Source organism: Schistocerca cancellata, unplaced genomic scaffold (genome assembly GCF_023864275.1).
Source record: "Schistocerca cancellata isolate TAMUIC-IGC-003103 unplaced genomic scaffold, iqSchCanc2.1 HiC_scaffold_710, whole genome shotgun sequence".
Taxonomy (NCBI): Eukaryota; Metazoa; Arthropoda; class Insecta; order Orthoptera; family Acrididae; genus Schistocerca; species Schistocerca cancellata.
In genome coordinates this window covers 60,778-70,427 of record NW_026046721.1, presented here as the reverse complement: position 1 = coordinate 70,427, position 9,650 = coordinate 60,778, and the positions used below count along the sequence as shown (strand labels likewise).

At 43.5% G+C, this 9,650-nt stretch overlaps 25 non-coding genes across 25 annotated transcripts; 13 read left to right on the top strand and 12 right to left on the bottom strand.

Moving 5' to 3' along the window:
• The first annotated feature begins 224 nt into the window (after positions 1-224).
• Trnay-gua (transfer RNA tyrosine (anticodon GUA)) lies at positions 225-313 on the top strand. Its single transcript is given in 2 exon segments — positions 225-261; positions 278-313. It is a non-coding gene; the product is annotated as a tRNA-Tyr (tRNA).
• Positions 314-671: 358 nt separating this feature from the next.
• Trnaq-cug (transfer RNA glutamine (anticodon CUG)) lies at positions 672-743 on the bottom strand. The gene has a single exon. It is a non-coding gene; the product is annotated as a tRNA-Gln (tRNA).
• A 247-nt stretch (positions 744-990) lies between these two features.
• Positions 991-1,079, top strand: Trnay-gua (transfer RNA tyrosine (anticodon GUA)). Its single transcript is given in 2 exon segments — positions 991-1,027; positions 1,044-1,079. It is a non-coding gene; the product is annotated as a tRNA-Tyr (tRNA).
• A 358-nt stretch (positions 1,080-1,437) lies between these two features.
• Trnaq-cug (transfer RNA glutamine (anticodon CUG)) lies at positions 1,438-1,509 on the bottom strand. Its single transcript has one exon. It is a non-coding gene; the product is annotated as a tRNA-Gln (tRNA).
• Positions 1,510-1,756: 247 nt separating this feature from the next.
• Trnay-gua (transfer RNA tyrosine (anticodon GUA)) lies at positions 1,757-1,845 on the top strand. Its single transcript is given in 2 exon segments — positions 1,757-1,793; positions 1,810-1,845. It is a non-coding gene; the product is annotated as a tRNA-Tyr (tRNA).
• Positions 1,846-2,203: 358 nt separating this feature from the next.
• Positions 2,204-2,275, bottom strand: Trnaq-cug (transfer RNA glutamine (anticodon CUG)). The gene has a single exon. It is a non-coding gene; the product is annotated as a tRNA-Gln (tRNA).
• Positions 2,276-2,522: 247 nt separating this feature from the next.
• On the top strand, positions 2,523-2,611 carry Trnay-gua (transfer RNA tyrosine (anticodon GUA)). The gene is given in 2 exon segments: positions 2,523-2,559; positions 2,576-2,611. It is a non-coding gene; the product is annotated as a tRNA-Tyr (tRNA).
• A 358-nt stretch (positions 2,612-2,969) lies between these two features.
• Positions 2,970-3,041, bottom strand: Trnaq-cug (transfer RNA glutamine (anticodon CUG)). Its single transcript has one exon. It is a non-coding gene; the product is annotated as a tRNA-Gln (tRNA).
• Positions 3,042-3,288: 247 nt separating this feature from the next.
• On the top strand, positions 3,289-3,377 carry Trnay-gua (transfer RNA tyrosine (anticodon GUA)). Its single transcript is given in 2 exon segments — positions 3,289-3,325; positions 3,342-3,377. It is a non-coding gene; the product is annotated as a tRNA-Tyr (tRNA).
• A 358-nt stretch (positions 3,378-3,735) lies between these two features.
• Trnaq-cug (transfer RNA glutamine (anticodon CUG)) lies at positions 3,736-3,807 on the bottom strand. The gene has a single exon. It is a non-coding gene; the product is annotated as a tRNA-Gln (tRNA).
• Positions 3,808-4,054: 247 nt separating this feature from the next.
• Positions 4,055-4,143, top strand: Trnay-gua (transfer RNA tyrosine (anticodon GUA)). The gene is given in 2 exon segments: positions 4,055-4,091; positions 4,108-4,143. It is a non-coding gene; the product is annotated as a tRNA-Tyr (tRNA).
• Positions 4,144-4,501: 358 nt separating this feature from the next.
• On the bottom strand, positions 4,502-4,573 carry Trnaq-cug (transfer RNA glutamine (anticodon CUG)). The gene has a single exon. It is a non-coding gene; the product is annotated as a tRNA-Gln (tRNA).
• Positions 4,574-4,820: 247 nt separating this feature from the next.
• Trnay-gua (transfer RNA tyrosine (anticodon GUA)) lies at positions 4,821-4,909 on the top strand. Its single transcript is given in 2 exon segments — positions 4,821-4,857; positions 4,874-4,909. It is a non-coding gene; the product is annotated as a tRNA-Tyr (tRNA).
• Positions 4,910-5,267: 358 nt separating this feature from the next.
• Trnaq-cug (transfer RNA glutamine (anticodon CUG)) lies at positions 5,268-5,339 on the bottom strand. Its single transcript has one exon. It is a non-coding gene; the product is annotated as a tRNA-Gln (tRNA).
• Positions 5,340-5,586: 247 nt separating this feature from the next.
• Trnay-gua (transfer RNA tyrosine (anticodon GUA)) lies at positions 5,587-5,675 on the top strand. The gene is given in 2 exon segments: positions 5,587-5,623; positions 5,640-5,675. It is a non-coding gene; the product is annotated as a tRNA-Tyr (tRNA).
• A 358-nt stretch (positions 5,676-6,033) lies between these two features.
• On the bottom strand, positions 6,034-6,105 carry Trnaq-cug (transfer RNA glutamine (anticodon CUG)). Its single transcript has one exon. It is a non-coding gene; the product is annotated as a tRNA-Gln (tRNA).
• A 247-nt stretch (positions 6,106-6,352) lies between these two features.
• Trnay-gua (transfer RNA tyrosine (anticodon GUA)) lies at positions 6,353-6,441 on the top strand. The gene is given in 2 exon segments: positions 6,353-6,389; positions 6,406-6,441. It is a non-coding gene; the product is annotated as a tRNA-Tyr (tRNA).
• A 358-nt stretch (positions 6,442-6,799) lies between these two features.
• On the bottom strand, positions 6,800-6,871 carry Trnaq-cug (transfer RNA glutamine (anticodon CUG)). Its single transcript has one exon. It is a non-coding gene; the product is annotated as a tRNA-Gln (tRNA).
• A 247-nt stretch (positions 6,872-7,118) lies between these two features.
• Trnay-gua (transfer RNA tyrosine (anticodon GUA)) lies at positions 7,119-7,207 on the top strand. The gene is given in 2 exon segments: positions 7,119-7,155; positions 7,172-7,207. It is a non-coding gene; the product is annotated as a tRNA-Tyr (tRNA).
• A 358-nt stretch (positions 7,208-7,565) lies between these two features.
• On the bottom strand, positions 7,566-7,637 carry Trnaq-cug (transfer RNA glutamine (anticodon CUG)). Its single transcript has one exon. It is a non-coding gene; the product is annotated as a tRNA-Gln (tRNA).
• A 247-nt stretch (positions 7,638-7,884) lies between these two features.
• On the top strand, positions 7,885-7,973 carry Trnay-gua (transfer RNA tyrosine (anticodon GUA)). The gene is given in 2 exon segments: positions 7,885-7,921; positions 7,938-7,973. It is a non-coding gene; the product is annotated as a tRNA-Tyr (tRNA).
• A 358-nt stretch (positions 7,974-8,331) lies between these two features.
• On the bottom strand, positions 8,332-8,403 carry Trnaq-cug (transfer RNA glutamine (anticodon CUG)). The gene has a single exon. It is a non-coding gene; the product is annotated as a tRNA-Gln (tRNA).
• A 247-nt stretch (positions 8,404-8,650) lies between these two features.
• On the top strand, positions 8,651-8,739 carry Trnay-gua (transfer RNA tyrosine (anticodon GUA)). Its single transcript is given in 2 exon segments — positions 8,651-8,687; positions 8,704-8,739. It is a non-coding gene; the product is annotated as a tRNA-Tyr (tRNA).
• Positions 8,740-9,097: 358 nt separating this feature from the next.
• Trnaq-cug (transfer RNA glutamine (anticodon CUG)) lies at positions 9,098-9,169 on the bottom strand. Its single transcript has one exon. It is a non-coding gene; the product is annotated as a tRNA-Gln (tRNA).
• Positions 9,170-9,416: 247 nt separating this feature from the next.
• Trnay-gua (transfer RNA tyrosine (anticodon GUA)) lies at positions 9,417-9,505 on the top strand. The gene is given in 2 exon segments: positions 9,417-9,453; positions 9,470-9,505. It is a non-coding gene; the product is annotated as a tRNA-Tyr (tRNA).
• Positions 9,506-9,650: the final 145 nt, after the last annotated feature.

The window sequence follows — 9,650 nt, the reverse complement described above, 5'->3', positions numbered from 1 at the left end:
ATACACTTAGCAGTACTCTGACATAATTCAGACACTTCCTACTTGCATTTTTTAACCTAATTGATACGATCGAGCATTATAAAACTTAATCTGGGCAATGTTTGCAGTTGCAGCCGATGGCTGCATTTCTGTGCGTCTATATGGCCGCGCTGAGTAGCTGTGTGTGGAAACGAAAGACAGGGACGGAGCTAAAGCAATCAGTACGAATAACAAAGTAAGCAGAGCCTCTGGTAGCTCAGTTGGTAGAGCGGTGGACTGTAGTGGAGGATTCACAGTTATCCATAGGTCGCTGGTTCAAATCCGGCCCAGAGGACTGTTTTTCTAATCTCACGAGCAAAGAGGCTCCAGAGCATGCCCACTCGGTCAGAACCTCCCTATGTTTTAAACCTATTTTAAAGGAAATTCATTTGCTCAGCTTGTAATAGCTAGTTGATAATCATGGGATTCTTAGCCTCCGTAGGTTAATGATAAATCTTCGAATTATCTTAAAATTGCTTGCTCTTACAGGCATTACTCGTTTAATGTGCTATATAGGTCACATAGTCGCACCAATATTCAGCCGTTTCATAGACGTCTCGTTATTTACACAAACGTAGGAACTAAATCCCTGAGCCTATCACTGCTACTTCCTCGGCGAGAAACGCTTATTACAGAAAATTTAGACTAAACGAAGGTTCCACCGAGATTCGAACTCGGATCGCTGGATTCAGAGTCCAGAGTGCTAACCGTTACACCATGGAACCAGACAGGAGCATGGGACTCGTAAATACACTTAGCAGTACTCTGACATAATTCAGACACTTCCTACTTGCATTTTTTAACCTAATTGATACGATCGAGCATTATAAAACTTAATCTGGGCAATGTTTGCAGTTGCAGCCGATGGCTGCATTTCTGTGCGTCTATATGGCCGCGCTGAGTAGCTGTGTGTGGAAACGAAAGACAGGGACGGAGCTAAAGCAATCAGTACGAATAACAAAGTAAGCAGAGCCTCTGGTAGCTCAGTTGGTAGAGCGGTGGACTGTAGTGGAGGATTCACAGTTATCCATAGGTCGCTGGTTCAAATCCGGCCCAGAGGACTGTTTTTCTAATCTCACGAGCAAAGAGGCTCCAGAGCATGCCCACTCGGTCAGAAACTCCCTATGTTTTAAACCTATTTTAAAGGAAATTCATTTGCTCAGCTTGTAATAGCTAGTTGATAATCATGGGATTCTTAGCCTCCGTAGGTTAATGATAAATCTTCGAATTATCTTAAAATTGCTTGCTCTTACAGGCATTACTCGTTTAATGTGCTATATAGGTCACATAGTCGCACCAATATTCAGCCGTTTCATAGACGTCTCGTTATTTACACAAACGTAGGAACTAAATCCCTGAGCCTATCACTGCTACTTCCTCGGCGAGAAACGCTTATTACAGAAAATTTAGACTAAACGAAGGTTCCACCGAGATTCGAACTCGGATCGCTGGATTCAGAGTCCAGAGTGCTAACCGTTACACCATGGAACCAGACAGGAGCATGGGACTCGTAAATACACTTAGCAGTACTCTGACATAATTCAGACACTTCCTACTTGCATTTTTTAACCTAATTGATACGATCGAGCATTATAAAACTTAATCTGGGCAATGTTTGCAGTTGCAGCCGATGGCTGCATTTCTGTGCGTCTATATGGCCGCGCTGAGTAGCTGTGTGTGGAAACGAAAGACAGGGACGGAGCTAAAGCAATCAGTACGAATAACAAAGTAAGCAGAGCCTCTGGTAGCTCAGTTGGTAGAGCGGTGGACTGTAGTGGAGGATTCACAGTTATCCATAGGTCGCTGGTTCAAATCCGGCCCAGAGGACTGTTTTTCTAATCTCACGAGCAAAGAGGCTCCAGAGCATGCCCACTCGGTCAGAACCTCCCTATGTTTTAAACCTATTTTAAAGGAAATTCATTTGCTCAGCTTGTAATAGCTAGTTGATAATCATGGGATTCTTAGCCTCCGTAGGTTAATGATAAATCTTCGAATTATCTTAAAATTGCTTGCTCTTACAGGCATTACTCGTTTAATGTGCTATATAGGTCACATAGTCGCACCAATATTCAGCCGTTTCATAGACGTCTCGTTATTTACACAAACGTAGGAACTAAATCCCTGAGCCTATCACTGCTACTTCCTCGGCGAGAAACGCTTATTACAGAAAATTTAGACTAAACGAAGGTTCCACCGAGATTCGAACTCGGATCGCTGGATTCAGAGTCCAGAGTGCTAACCGTTACACCATGGAACCAGACAGGAGCATGGGACTCGTAAATACACTTAGCAGTACTCTGACATAATTCAGACACTTCCTACTTGCATTTTTTAACCTAATTGATACGATCGAGCATTATAAAACTTAATCTGGGCAATGTTTGCAGTTGCAGCCGATGGCTGCATTTCTGTGCGTCTATATGGCCGCGCTGAGTAGCTGTGTGTGGAAACGAAAGACAGGGACGGAGCTAAAGCAATCAGTACGAATAACAAAGTAAGCAGAGCCTCTGGTAGCTCAGTTGGTAGAGCGGTGGACTGTAGTGGAGGATTCACAGTTATCCATAGGTCGCTGGTTCAAATCCGGCCCAGAGGACTGTTTTTCTAATCTCACGAGCAAAGAGGCTCCAGAGCATGCCCACTCGGTCAGAACCTCCCTATGTTTTAAACCTATTTTAAAGGAAATTCATTTGCTCAGCTTGTAATAGCTAGTTGATAATCATGGGATTCTTAGCCTCCGTAGGTTAATGATAAATCTTCGAATTATCTTAAAATTGCTTGCTCTTACAGGCATTACTCGTTTAATGTGCTATATAGGTCACATAGTCGCACCAATATTCAGCCGTTTCATAGACGTCTCGTTATTTACACAAACGTAGGAACTAAATCCCTGAGCCTATCACTGCTACTTCCTCGGCGAGAAACGCTTATTACAGAAAATTTAGACTAAACGAAGGTTCCACCGAGATTCGAACTCGGATCGCTGGATTCAGAGTCCAGAGTGCTAACCGTTACACCATGGAACCAGACAGGAGCATGGGACTCGTAAATACACTTAGCAGTACTCTGACATAATTCAGACACTTCCTACTTGCATTTTTTAACCTAATTGATACGATCGAGCATTATAAAACTTAATCTGGGCAATGTTTGCAGTTGCAGCCGATGGCTGCATTTCTGTGCGTCTATATGGCCGCGCTGAGTAGCTGTGTGTGGAAACGAAAGACAGGGACGGAGCTAAAGCAATCAGTACGAATAACAAAGTAAGCAGAGCCTCTGGTAGCTCAGTTGGTAGAGCGGTGGACTGTAGTGGAGGATTCACAGTTATCCATAGGTCGCTGGTTCAAATCCGGCCCAGAGGACTGTTTTTCTAATCTCACGAGCAAAGAGGCTCCAGAGCATGCCCACTCGGTCAGAACCTCCCTATGTTTTAAACCTATTTTAAAGGAAATTCATTTGCTCAGCTTGTAATAGCTAGTTGATAATCATGGGATTCTTAGCCTCCGTAGGTTAATGATAAATCTTCGAATTATCTTAAAATTGCTTGCTCTTACAGGCATTACTCGTTTAATGTGCTATATAGGTCACATAGTCGCACCAATATTCAGCCGTTTCATAGACGTCTCGTTATTTACACAAACGTAGGAACTAAATCCCTGAGCCTATCACTGCTACTTCCTCGGCGAGAAACGCTTATTACAGAAAATTTAGACTAAACGAAGGTTCCACCGAGATTCGAACTCGGATCGCTGGATTCAGAGTCCAGAGTGCTAACCGTTACACCATGGAACCAGACAGGAGCATGGGACTCGTAAATACACTTAGCAGTACTCTGACATAATTCAGACACTTCCTACTTGCATTTTTTAACCTAATTGATACGATCGAGCATTATAAAACTTAATCTGGGCAATGTTTGCAGTTGCAGCCGATGGCTGCATTTCTGTGCGTCTATATGGCCGCGCTGAGTAGCTGTGTGTGGAAACGAAAGACAGGGACGGAGCTAAAGCAATCAGTACGAATAACAAAGTAAGCAGAGCCTCTGGTAGCTCAGTTGGTAGAGCGGTGGACTGTAGTGGAGGATTCACAGTTATCCATAGGTCGCTGGTTCAAATCCGGCCCAGAGGACTGTTTTTCTAATCTCACGAGCAAAGAGGCTCCAGAGCATGCCCACTCGGTCAGAACCTCCCTATGTTTTAAACCTATTTTAAAGGAAATTCATTTGCTCAGCTTGTAATAGCTAGTTGATAATCATGGGATTCTTAGCCTCCGTAGGTTAATGATAAATCTTCGAATTATCTTAAAATTGCTTGCTCTTACAGGCATTACTCGTTTAATGTGCTATATAGGTCACATAGTCGCACCAATATTCAGCCGTTTCATAGACGTCTCGTTATTTACACAAACGTAGGAACTAAATCCCTGAGCCTATCACTGCTACTTCCTCGGCGAGAAACGCTTATTACAGAAAATTTAGACTAAACGAAGGTTCCACCGAGATTCGAACTCGGATCGCTGGATTCAGAGTCCAGAGTGCTAACCGTTACACCATGGAACCAGACAGGAGCATGGGACTCGTAAATACACTTAGCAGTACTCTGACATAATTCAGACACTTCCTACTTGCATTTTTTAACCTAATTGATACGATCGAGCATTATAAAACTTAATCTGGGCAATGTTTGCAGTTGCAGCCGATGGCTGCATTTCTGTGCGTCTATATGGCCGCGCTGAGTAGCTGTGTGTGGAAACGAAAGACAGGGACGGAGCTAAAGCAATCAGTACGAATAACAAAGTAAGCAGAGCCTCTGGTAGCTCAGTTGGTAGAGCGGTGGACTGTAGTGGAGGATTCACAGTTATCCATAGGTCGCTGGTTCAAATCCGGCCCAGAGGACTGTTTTTCTAATCTCACGAGCAAAGAGGCTCCAGAGCATGCCCACTCGGTCAGAACCTCCCTATGTTTTAAACCTATTTTAAAGGAAATTCATTTGCTCAGCTTGTAATAGCTAGTTGATAATCATGGGATTCTTAGCCTCCGTAGGTTAATGATAAATCTTCGAATTATCTTAAAATTGCTTGCTCTTACAGGCATTACTCGTTTAATGTGCTATATAGGTCACATAGTCGCACCAATATTCAGCCGTTTCATAGACGTCTCGTTATTTACACAAACGTAGGAACTAAATCCCTGAGCCTATCACTGCTACTTCCTCGGCGAGAAACGCTTATTACAGAAAATTTAGACTAAACGAAGGTTCCACCGAGATTCGAACTCGGATCGCTGGATTCAGAGTCCAGAGTGCTAACCGTTACACCATGGAACCAGACAGGAGCATGGGACTCGTAAATACACTTAGCAGTACTCTGACATAATTCAGACACTTCCTACTTGCATTTTTTAACCTAATTGATACGATCGAGCATTATAAAACTTAATCTGGGCAATGTTTGCAGTTGCAGCCGATGGCTGCATTTCTGTGCGTCTATATGGCCGCGCTGAGTAGCTGTGTGTGGAAACGAAAGACAGGGACGGAGCTAAAGCAATCAGTACGAATAACAAAGTAAGCAGAGCCTCTGGTAGCTCAGTTGGTAGAGCGGTGGACTGTAGTGGAGGATTCACAGTTATCCATAGGTCGCTGGTTCAAATCCGGCCCAGAGGACTGTTTTTCTAATCTCACGAGCAAAGAGGCTCCAGAGCATGCCCACTCGGTCAGAACCTCCCTATGTTTTAAACCTATTTTAAAGGAAATTCATTTGCTCAGCTTGTAATAGCTAGTTGATAATCATGGGATTCTTAGCCTCCGTAGGTTAATGATAAATCTTCGAATTATCTTAAAATTGCTTGCTCTTACAGGCATTACTCGTTTAATGTGCTATATAGGTCACATAGTCGCACCAATATTCAGCCGTTTCATAGACGTCTCGTTATTTACACAAACGTAGGAACTAAATCCCTGAGCCTATCACTGCTACTTCCTCGGCGAGAAACGCTTATTACAGAAAATTTAGACTAAACGAAGGTTCCACCGAGATTCGAACTCGGATCGCTGGATTCAGAGTCCAGAGTGCTAACCGTTACACCATGGAACCAGACAGGAGCATGGGACTCGTAAATACACTTAGCAGTACTCTGACATAATTCAGACACTTCCTACTTGCATTTTTTAACCTAATTGATACGATCGAGCATTATAAAACTTAATCTGGGCAATGTTTGCAGTTGCAGCCGATGGCTGCATTTCTGTGCGTCTATATGGCCGCGCTGAGTAGCTGTGTGTGGAAACGAAAGACAGGGACGGAGCTAAAGCAATCAGTACGAATAACAAAGTAAGCAGAGCCTCTGGTAGCTCAGTTGGTAGAGCGGTGGACTGTAGTGGAGGATTCACAGTTATCCATAGGTCGCTGGTTCAAATCCGGCCCAGAGGACTGTTTTTCTAATCTCACGAGCAAAGAGGCTCCAGAGCATGCCCACTCGGTCAGAACCTCCCTATGTTTTAAACCTATTTTAAAGGAAATTCATTTGCTCAGCTTGTAATAGCTAGTTGATAATCATGGGATTCTTAGCCTCCGTAGGTTAATGATAAATCTTCGAATTATCTTAAAATTGCTTGCTCTTACAGGCATTACTCGTTTAATGTGCTATATAGGTCACATAGTCGCACCAATATTCAGCCGTTTCATAGACGTCTCGTTATTTACACAAACGTAGGAACTAAATCCCTGAGCCTATCACTGCTACTTCCTCGGCGAGAAACGCTTATTACAGAAAATTTAGACTAAACGAAGGTTCCACCGAGATTCGAACTCGGATCGCTGGATTCAGAGTCCAGAGTGCTAACCGTTACACCATGGAACCAGACAGGAGCATGGGACTCGTAAATACACTTAGCAGTACTCTGACATAATTCAGACACTTCCTACTTGCATTTTTTAACCTAATTGATACGATCGAGCATTATAAAACTTAATCTGGGCAATGTTTGCAGTTGCAGCCGATGGCTGCATTTCTGTGCGTCTATATGGCCGCGCTGAGTAGCTGTGTGTGGAAACGAAAGACAGGGACGGAGCTAAAGCAATCAGTACGAATAACAAAGTAAGCAGAGCCTCTGGTAGCTCAGTTGGTAGAGCGGTGGACTGTAGTGGAGGATTCACAGTTATCCATAGGTCGCTGGTTCAAATCCGGCCCAGAGGACTGTTTTTCTAATCTCACGAGCAAAGAGGCTCCAGAGCATGCCCACTCGGTCAGAACCTCCCTATGTTTTAAACCTATTTTAAAGGAAATTCATTTGCTCAGCTTGTAATAGCTAGTTGATAATCATGGGATTCTTAGCCTCCGTAGGTTAATGATAAATCTTCGAATTATCTTAAAATTGCTTGCTCTTACAGGCATTACTCGTTTAATGTGCTATATAGGTCACATAGTCGCACCAATATTCAGCCGTTTCATAGACGTCTCGTTATTTACACAAACGTAGGAACTAAATCCCTGAGCCTATCACTGCTACTTCCTCGGCGAGAAACGCTTATTACAGAAAATTTAGACTAAACGAAGGTTCCACCGAGATTCGAACTCGGATCGCTGGATTCAGAGTCCAGAGTGCTAACCGTTACACCATGGAACCAGACAGGAGCATGGGACTCGTAAATACACTTAGCAGTACTCTGACATAATTCAGACACTTCCTACTTGCATTTTTTAACCTAATTGATACGATCGAGCATTATAAAACTTAATCTGGGCAATGTTTGCAGTTGCAGCCGATGGCTGCATTTCTGTGCGTCTATATGGCCGCGCTGAGTAGCTGTGTGTGGAAACGAAAGACAGGGACGGAGCTAAAGCAATCAGTACGAATAACAAAGTAAGCAGAGCCTCTGGTAGCTCAGTTGGTAGAGCGGTGGACTGTAGTGGAGGATTCACAGTTATCCATAGGTCGCTGGTTCAAATCCGGCCCAGAGGACTGTTTTTCTAATCTCACGAGCAAAGAGGCTCCAGAGCATGCCCACTCGGTCAGAACCTCCCTATGTTTTAAACCTATTTTAAAGGAAATTCATTTGCTCAGCTTGTAATAGCTAGTTGATAATCATGGGATTCTTAGCCTCCGTAGGTTAATGATAAATCTTCGAATTATCTTAAAATTGCTTGCTCTTACAGGCATTACTCGTTTAATGTGCTATATAGGTCACATAGTCGCACGAATATTCAGCCGTTTCATAGACGTCTCGTTATTTACACAAACGTAGGAACTAAATCCCTGAGCCTATCACTGCTACTTCCTCGGCGAGAAACGCTTATTACAGAAAATTTAGACTAAACGAAGGTTCCACCGAGATTCGAACTCGGATCGCTGGATTCAGAGTCCAGAGTGCTAACCGTTACACCATGGAACCAGACAGGAGCATGGGACTCGTAAATACACTTAGCAGTACTCTGACATAATTCAGACACTTCCTACTTGCATTTTTTAACCTAATTGATACGATCGAGCATTATAAAACTTAATCTGGGCAATGTTTGCAGTTGCAGCCGATGGCTGCATTTCTGTGCGTCTATATGGCCGCGCTGAGTAGCTGTGTGTGGAAACGAAAGACAGGGACGGAGCTAAAGCAATCAGTACGAATAACAAAGTAAGCAGAGCCTCTGGTAGCTCAGTTGGTAGAGCGGTGGACTGTAGTGGAGGATTCACAGTTATCCATAGGTCGCTGGTTCAAATCCGGCCCAGAGGACTGTTTTTCTAATCTCACGAGCAAAGAGGCTCCAGAGCATGCCCACTCGGTCAGAACCTCCCTATGTTTTAAACCTATTTTAAAGGAAATTCATTTGCTCAGCTTGTAATAGCTAGTTGATAATCATGGGATTCTTAGCCTCCGTAGGTTAATGATAAATCTTCGAATTATCTTAAAATTGCTTGCTCTTACAGGCATTACTCGTTTAATGTGCTATATAGGTCACATAGTCGCACCAATATTCAGCCGTTTCATAGACGTCTCGTTATTTACACAAACGTAGGAACTAAATCCCTGAGCCTATCACTGCTACTTCCTCGGCGAGAAACGCTTATTACAGAAAATTTAGACTAAACGAAGGTTCCACCGAGATTCGAACTCGGATCGCTGGATTCAGAGTCCAGAGTGCTAACCGTTACACCATGGAACCAGACAGGAGCATGGGACTCGTAAATACACTTAGCAGTACTCTGACATAATTCAGACACTTCCTACTTGCATTTTTTAACCTAATTGATACGATCGAGCATTATAAAACTTAATCTGGGCAATGTTTGCAGTTGCAGCCGATGGCTGCATTTCTGTGCGTCTATATGGCCGCGCTGAGTAGCTGTGTGTGGAAACGAAAGACAGGGACGGAGCTAAAGCAATCAGTACGAATAACAAAGTAAGCAGAGCCTCTGGTAGCTCAGTTGGTAGAGCGGTGGACTGTAGTGGAGGATTCACAGTTATCCATAGGTCGCTGGTTCAAATCCGGCCCAGAGGACTGTTTTTCTAATCTCACGAGCAAAGAGGCTCCATAGCATGCCCACTCGGTCAGAACCTCCCTATGTTTTAAACCTATTTTAAAGGAAATTCATTTGCTCAGCTTGTAATAGCTAGTTGATAATCATGGGATTCTTAGCCTCCGT